The sequence below is a fragment of the Urocitellus parryii genome (genome assembly GCF_045843805.1).
Source record: "Urocitellus parryii isolate mUroPar1 chromosome 10 unlocalized genomic scaffold, mUroPar1.hap1 SUPER_10_unloc_3, whole genome shotgun sequence".
In the NCBI taxonomy this organism is placed as follows: domain Eukaryota; kingdom Metazoa; phylum Chordata; class Mammalia; order Rodentia; family Sciuridae; genus Urocitellus; species Urocitellus parryii.
Window position 1 is genome coordinate 1,385,459 of NW_027551756.1, and position 9,031 is coordinate 1,394,489.

The 9,031-nt window shown below is 38.2% G+C and overlaps 1 pseudogene; it reads left to right on the forward strand.

Moving 5' to 3' along the window:
• The first annotated feature begins 8,636 nt into the window (after positions 1 to 8,636).
• Positions 8,637 to 8,828, forward strand: LOC113178679 (bublin coiled-coil protein pseudogene; annotated as a pseudogene).
• Positions 8,829 to 9,031: the final 203 nt, after the last annotated feature.

The window sequence follows — 9,031 nt, forward strand, 5'->3', positions numbered from 1 at the left end:
CTTGCTCTTAATGAAGTGTGCCCAGCCCCTTGTGCTTACATGTCATGTAGAGAACTTGGTCATCAGGCCATGTCTGGCTGGAAAGTGTGGTTTCTAGCTAGAGAGCCACATGCCTTGTCCAAGCTTGAGGGTAAGTGGGGGAATGAGGGAATATTGCACTTCATTTGGGTTTGAATCCTGGAGCATTTAAACGTTGAGCTATATCCCCAACCCTTTTTAATATTTTATTTAGAGATAAGGTCTCACTGAGTTGCTTAGGTCCTTGCTAAATTGCTGAGGCTATTTTTGAACTCTCCATCCTCCTGCCTCAGCCTCCGGAACTGTTGGTATTACAGGCATACACTACTCCGCCCAGAGACCCTCACTGCTGCACTCATCATCATCTCTTTTCTGGGTCCTGCAGGGCTTTGTTTCTCAGATGAGCTATTTGAGCTATTCTCACTTTTCCTTTCTGCTCCTTGTCTGAGCCTCTAGAGGCTGTCTTTCCTTGGCCCCTGGATTAGCAGGTTCATTCTCTGCTGGCACTGACGCCCCTCCTCTTCTGAGCAGTTACATAGGTGCCAACTCCTCAGGCAGTGTCACAAATGCCAAAATTAATGAGATTCCCAAGGCAGAGTTAGAAGGCTCCAAACATCTCCCCCTACAGTAAATATTTATTAGAAATAAATACTATTATGAAGAAAAAAAATCCAGTAACTTTATGGTGGAGAAACCCACAGACAGCACCTTAAGCCAGTAGTCAATGTTAGTATCACCAGGAGAAAGACATGCTATCTACATATGTCCCCTAATAAGAAGGGCACACCATCTCTGTGGTGTTTTTCTTCCAAACCATATCCTTGATCTAATCATGAGAAAACATCTAACAAATACAAATTGAAGACCTGTTACAAATTGGAGGGGCCTAAGGAGACATGGAAACTAAATGCAAATGTGGGATCCTGGATTGGATTCTGGAACAGGAAAAAAATGATACTAATGAGAAAGCTGGCAAAATTTAAACAAGATCTGCAGCTTAATAAATAGTATTGTAGGGCTGTGGCTGTGGCTCAGCAGTAGCACACTTGCCTGGCATGTGTGAGGCACTGGGTTCGTTTCTCAGTATCGCAAATAAATAAATAAAATAAAGGTCTGTCAATAACTAAAAATATAATAAATAAATAAATAGTATTGTAGCCCTTGCTGGTTTTGATGGGGATACCATGGTTTTATAAGATGTCAAAAGTAGGAAAACTGTAAAGGGTATATGCAAATCCCTGTACCATTTTTGCAACTTTTTTTCCAGTATAAAATTATTTCAAAATAAAATATTTTTCTAAAAATGCATTATTTGTTTATGCTTTTTATTGATGCATAGTATGTATACAGAATAGTGGATTTGATTATGGAATATTCATATGCACATAAAATGTAATTTGATCAATTTCACTCCCCAATACCTCCCCACCCTCTGTTCTGCCCTCCCTCATCCCCTTCTATGTAATGGTCTCCCTTCTATTTTCATGGCTTCCCTTTTCTTCCCCTCTGGCATCCACACATGAGAGAAAACAATAATTTTCTCATAATTTCAAATAAAATAAGTCATATTCAGAAAAATGAAATGTTTTTAAAAGGGCTAAACAGGTGCACTAATAGGACTGTCTTGTATTGTGCTCTTGCTAGGGTTTTATATATATATATATATATATATATATATATATATATATATATATATATATATATGTAGTTTTCATCGGGCACAACATCTTTGTATGTGGTGCTGAGGATCGAACCCGGGCCGCACGCCTGCCAGGTGAGCGCGCTACCGCTTGAGCCACATCCCCAGCCCCTTGCTAGGGTTTTAAAAAATTTTTTTTGTTGTTATTAATGGGCCTTTATTTTATTTATTTATATGTGGTGCTGAGAATCAAATCCAATGCCTCACACATGCTAGGCAAGTCCTCTACCACTAAGCTAAGACCCCAGTCCCTTGCTAGGGTTTTAATTACCCTGTGAAGGTCAAGGATTAGTGTATCTCTCTTCCATTCAAGGTTGAAAAAAGAACCTGAGCCAGGTGATCTTCAGTCTTTGGACCAGCTTGATTAAAGTTGATGATCCAGGCAGGATATAGTAAAACATGTCCATACCCTCTCTGAACCTCAATGTTCTCATCTTCAAAACAGGAGAATGTATTGCTTCTTTTATAGGGTTGTTGAGGGATATATTTAAAGAGATAGTCTCTGAGGTGTAACAGATGCTCAATATATACCTATAATTATACTCTAAAGAGAAACCTGGGAAGAAGTCTTTCTACCATATAAAGTTTAAGGAAAGCATGCACCTAAGAATTTATAAAGTATTTCAAATATACCACATATGCTCCAAGTCAAGTTACCATTAGGGATGTTTACGTCACTGTAGTGCCACTGGATTTAACTGAAGTTATAACACTGTTGGGGAACCTAATTTAATTGAGCACTCTCTAATTTGGATTCGTCTTTTTTTCTACTTTAATTCCACATGCATTATATGCCTATAATTTATTAATTTAGTCACTTGGTTTGATGATATTCTTTTTGGGGCATTGCTCATCAGTGCTAACTTGTCCAAATATGGGTCTCAGTGGTTGCTGAAAGCAAAATGATGTAGGAAGGAAACATCCAATGACCCAAATCTCATAGAAATGCTGCTTTGTTTAAAAAAAATGTTTCATGATACAAAACTTGGATCTGACCAGTTTTACCTAGTGATTTTAGTTTTTTCAGTAGTAGGAACGAGGAGAGTGTGGGACGTCCTTAGAGGTTGTCTATTTTCCTGTGCTCTCATGCTTTTTGTTATATCCTTCTGGAACAGTGCTACTCATGATATGGCATGAGGATGTGTTCCAGATGTGTTCCAGTCTGCCAACCTTGCTGGGCTGTGATGGCCATCAACAGTGAGTGTTCAGAAACTTGGATGGCAGTTCAATGGAGTTGCTTGATGTTTGTTGAATAAAATGAGAAAAAGGTCTTGTATTTGCCTTTTCACTTTATTTTCCCAATAATTCATTATTATTTTGTTCAATAAGTCTGTTACAGATTGGGAAAAGTACAGAACACCTTATGCTTACCCATAGACAGAGAAGCACTTATCTAAATTATCAGGTGCGTCTGACAAAAAGATTATTTCGGGTAATGTGAAATTGAAGGTAATCAGTAAAAAGGAAGGCATTCTCACCTAGCTCTACATATTTTGTAAATACATCTTGGCAAACATTACTGCCTAGAAGCCTCCTCCACGTGCAGATTAGGAACATTTGTGTGAAATTTACCATTGCTTGTGAACCCTTTGAAGGATTGGTGTGGGGGTGTTCTGTTTTCTCGTTGAGAATTTGTTATAGTGGGAAGCATGGTAATGACCATCATGGTTGTTTTCTGACCATTCCCTGTTTCCATTCTGGCCATTTTCTTCCACATTGTTGCCAGAATAACAATCTTAGCAAAATGTGAAGTTTTATTATGTTACTCTGATGCTTAGAATCCTCTGTCCCCCACAGGATGAAGGTCAAACTCTTTAGCCTTCTATGCTCAGTCCTTAATGACCTGGTCCTGGTTTATATCTCTAGTTCATGCATTTTAGAAAGATTATCCCTCCTTGCCAACCTCCTAGACCTTCCTGTCTCACTGGGCCCTCTTTTCACTATCTGTGAGGCCACTGTTAAGTCATGTACCCTATCTGGGCCTCAGTCCTCTTGCTCCTAAAATTATAGCTAATGAAACAATCTCTAGCTCTGATTTTCTTAGAGTATGTTAAAGTACATTAGACAATAAAAGCATGCTGAGAAAGACCTGTACCTAAAAAATGTCTAATTACAATGGCTTGTGCTATAATAGAGGGGTATGTCCTTAGAAATCCCAACCTATGGGCCCTCAGTCTATGAGAACTTCAAGCTCATACACTGAGAAAACCAACTTCCCTCCCCAGGGAAGATAAAACAATCAACTTTAAATATCAATTCATCTTAGCTAATGTCATAATGTTGTTCAGGGTGCTTTTAGAAGCATCGATTTAGTCCAGAGCCTCCCCATCCTGAGCAAAGAAACTTATTCTTTTTTAAGTGAACTTAAATGTCCTCATTTTCAGACTATACCTTAATCTCAAAAAAAGTATGTGGAAAAACAAAATAAGCAAAAGTTTTCAGAAATGACTTAAGACTAGCAGCCCCTTCCCTTTTCAATAACATGGAGAATTCATTTAGCAAAACTGAAGTTGGAGATATTATTCAAATCCATTCTGATTTCATGCCCAGTAGGTTCTGCTCCCCTGAGATGAAAAATTTGAGGACCATTTCTTTGGGACTTGGTAACTGCACAAATCTTTGCCTCCCCTGAGGCATGAGTACACTTCCTCCCTCCTGAGGGTTGATGTGTAATTTATCATACATCCCTCTTATCCAGCCTGCCAAAAAGCTTAGACCCAAAGTGGAAACTCAGTCACAGCAACCATGAGAACAATTACAGTTAGCATGTTTCCCTCCTCTCTTTGTATTTATCCTGTTCTTCGATTTTATTAATATTGTCGCTAAGTTGTTTTTTAATAAATCATTGCAAATTCCTTTGGAAAGAGGTGAAATACAAATAAATACAACTGGAAAATAAGCATAACATATAAAAATTACAGTCTATACCCAAAGAACAACATCCTTCACCTCTATTCAAGGATATTAAAATTAAAAGTGAAGTTATTTGGAAGTGAACAGCATGATATCAGCAAAATTTAGACAAGTAGTAATTTGTTTATTAGATGCTTCATCAAGTGTTTCAATCCATTTTGCTTTATTAATCTCTTAGGGAAAATTGAGACCTCTCTGAACACTTAGCATGCTCAATTCAATTAAATATTTTGTAAAAATACATGTTAGTAATTCTTAGGTGAGTATCTACCTTCAAAGTGGAACCAATTTTTTTTTTTTTTTTGAACTGGGAGCTCTGTGTTGTTACTTAAAGGAATGTTGGCTGCTGTATCCAACCAAAAATGTGTGAAGATTCAAATACAATGGAAGTTTACTTTTTGTTTGCCAAGTCTGAAGGAGTCTCTTCCTAGTTAGCAGGCCCATTGCCACTAGAGGGTATTTCAGGTGCCTGGGTTCATTCCATCTTTGGCTTCACCATCCCTTAAGGCATCCAGCTACCAAAAATAAAAAGAGAAAATAAAGCCCTTACCTGAAAATAATATATCACTCCCACACAGGTTCCATTACTAAGGACTAGTCTGATGGCCACGCCTAGAGGCAAAGAGAAGAGTGAGGGCCAGGAGGTTAGTAAGTTAGTGGGAGTTCGTGGCTGGATGTCCATTTTTCAACAATGATTCCACATAAGTCAAAGAAAAGAGGTGCTGAGAAATGGCGGGTGAGCAGAACCAAGAAATAACAGAGTCAAGCAGCCTGAGATCATCATGCAATACATTCTCCTTCTATGCTGTGGAATCCATGGGACCCAAGTAAACTAGATATTCCAATTCAGACTCAATCTCATTTTCTTTGCATCAGGGAAGGCTCTCTGTTCAATATGTTACAAAATATGATACATACCTCGGATAAGACTTTTTTTTTTTAGGAATAAATCTACAAATCAGAAGATTGCCTTTGTCAAGCCATAGATTCTGATGTTTATTCAGGAAATGTGGTTATCAGCTGGGTTCCGGGCCCAGCTTAGCCAATAAATAGCTGTGGTTTTAGATAACCCAATTTACCTCTATGGCACTCAGACTCTTCATGGGAAAAAAATAAATAAAGACCCAAGGGACTGGACCAGATGATTGCTAATATTCAACTAAGATCCAGTGGAAAAACTCAGCAATTTGACTGGCAATATAAACCTAATTTAACCCGAGTACATTTTTAACTTAATAAATTATATTCTGACATCAACAGTAAACCAAGTTATTGTAATAAACACATTCATTGATTGAATTTTAAGTAAGTAATGGCTTGTTCAATCCAAGTATTGCCTACAGTGGAGGGCTATCCTTTCCATATATCAGACTTCATTTAACCAAATGCCTAATTTACTGCTGCAGAATGAGTTAAGAGTTTAAATAGGCCTTTACCTTTTTAGAACCGTGACATTGCATTTAATCGAATCACATGAAACTTCATATGCAGCTTCTTAACCTAGTTATCTGAAAGGAAAGTGCACTGAGGTTAATTAATCAAAATGTTGTGTGGTAAAAGTAAATACTAGTCTTCACCCAGTGGGTGTTTTTCTGGCCAGTTAGAATGCCATTCAGTAAACAACTGAATGCCCAGTTCAGTGAAGTGAATCGTAATGAGGTTACCCAGATGGTAACTTCCCCGAGGGGCTGTCCTTAAGCAGTACCTGAGTCAGGAAGAGGGAAATGAGTCCCCTCCACCCAGTCTCCTAGCAGAACCACTTAGTAGAGTTTCTGCTTGGAGGACTATCCCAGGCATCTCTCCAGAACTTCATCAGCAAATCATCATGTCTCCCTGCAAGTAACTCGTAAGAGAATTACCCAACACTGAAATCTCAGCTTGACCACTGAATAGCTAATTATCTGGATCTTGCTTAATTTCATTTCCAAAGCTCAATAAAGAAGTCTGATGTGGTTCCAGAAAATAAGATGGCAGCACAAATAAGGGAGAACTCCATTCTACCTATGCAGAGAGGAGTGGAGGAAGTTCAGAAAATGCTTCATAGACCAGGTGACAATAGAACAGGTTCTTCAAAGACAGGAAAGTCTAGGAGGTTGGCAAGGAGGGATAATCTTTCTAAAATGCATGGACTAGAGATATAAACCAGGACCAGGTCATTAAGGACTGAGCATAGAAGGCTAAAGAGTTTGACCTTCATCCTGTGGGGGACAGAGGATTCTAAGCATCAGAGTAACATAATAAAACTTCACATTTTGCTATTTAGTATTAATCCCTGTGTCTAGAGGGCATTCCTGGGAAGAGTGCCCTCATTATTATCCTTAACATTTACAACCTGTGACTTGTTTTTTAAAGGGCTTTATGTGAACTATGATGTAATTTTTATAAGTATTTTAAAAAGGGTAACAAAAATCATGTACTAATTCTGATCAGAAAAATAAGCCAGGAAGTTGATGGTATTCATCAGATTTTAACTAAATGAAATAGTTCCTAATGATAACAATTATATAATAAGGATAAAACACTAACTTAATGTGTATTCAGTTTAAATTGTTATGTATTTTTAAATTGCCAAGAAAAACAGTTTTGTACATTTGAAAAATTTTTTTTCCAACAGCTTTCATCTTCAATGTCTTAATATAACCCTTACCAAAAAAAAAAAAAAAAAGAAGGAGTTGGCAAAAACAGCCTTCTAGCACAAACACTTTTTTTAATGAATAGTAGCCTAAAACTTAATATTTTTATAAAGTATTTTAATATTGTTTTGTGGATAAATGAAATAAAAATTCTTGTTGAATGCACCTACATATCTTTTCGATTGCTGTTCATATTTCTCATTAATTTTTTAAAAATTGATATGTTCTGGGCTGGGGATGTGGCTCAAGCGGTAGCCTGCTCGCCTGGCATGCGTGCGGCCCGGGTTCGATCCTCAGCACCACATACCAACAAAGATGTTGTGTCCGCCGAGAACTAAAAAATAAATATTAAAAGTTTCTCTCTCTGTCTCTCTCTCTCTCCCCTCTCACTCTCTCTAAAAAAAAAAAAAAAAAAAAAAAAAAAATTGATATGTTCTGAATTTATTCTTCCATTGGGGAAAAAATGTTCAATTACTTGTAATTCCTGAACAGAGTTAAATCAATTCTTTGTTAAGTTTAGAATACTACTGAACCTATTCTATGTGGTTAGTTTTCCATGTCAGGTGAGTGACATTTTTACAAATATTTTCTTGTTTTAAAATTGTACCAGCCTGGGGAACACCTGTAAATCCCACCAACCCTAGGGGGCTGAGGCAGGAGGATTGCATGTTCAAGACCAGCCTCAGCAACTTAGAGCAAAATCCCTTCTCAAAATAAAAAATAAAAAGGGCTGGGGAATGTAACTCAGTGGTAAAGCAACTCTGGATTCAATTCCCAGTTAGTGTATTACATAGAAAAATGTTAAGTAATTTGAGTGAAGCTATTCACAATCTATGTGAAGGATACAGAATGACCAATTTTTGACCAGTAAAGGTCTTAATTTTCTAAAAATGTAAAATCTGTATATTCATGTGTGTTTTGCAATTATTTTATTACAGGTTTAACAAAAATAAAATTATATAATTGTAAATGGCCAATCAAATGCATTTATGTTTTTTCAGTATTGTAATTGTGTTAATTACCATTACTATCATGTCATCTAAAATTGTTATTGGCCTTTTTCCTGATTTTCAAAAAATAACATTAAATCAGCACACATGCTTTCTTCAGTAAACATTCATTATTTTTGTAATATGTAATAGTTCCTCAGCTTAAGGATGTTTTCTAGTTTGCTGTTTGCCTTTTAATTTTACATGTACTTTCTGACATTTAAGTTGTACATTTGTATGTTGTCAAAGCTATTTATTATGCTAGAAAACACTTAATCCACCCCAAATTAAATGTTCATGTCATTAAAAAAAAAAAAAAAAAAAAAAAAAAAAAAAACCTCGCGCGGCCCCAGCGGCGCCCAAGCCCGCAATGGGGACCTGGGCATGCTGGTGGAGGCGGGCGCGGAAGGCGAGGAGGATGGCTTCGGGGAAGCAGAGTATGCGGCCATCAACTCCATGTTGGACCAGATCAACTCCTGTCTAGACCACCTGGAGGAGAAGAATGACCACCTCCATGCCCGCCTTCAGGAGCTGCTGGAGTCCAACCGGCAAAGGCGCCTTGAGTTCCAGCAGTAGCTCCGGGAGACCCCTGGTGATGCCAGCCTCTAGGCTGCACGCGCCCCGCCAGGCCCCAGCCCTGCCTCTCTGGGCTAGACCAGCCGAGCACTCATCACCTGGCTTAGACACCTTTTCACGGTCTGGCCTTTGGGTCTCCTGGTGGGTCTATCACTGGGCCAGCTCCCACTGCCCAGCATCCTTCCTGGGGCCAAGTGGGGACC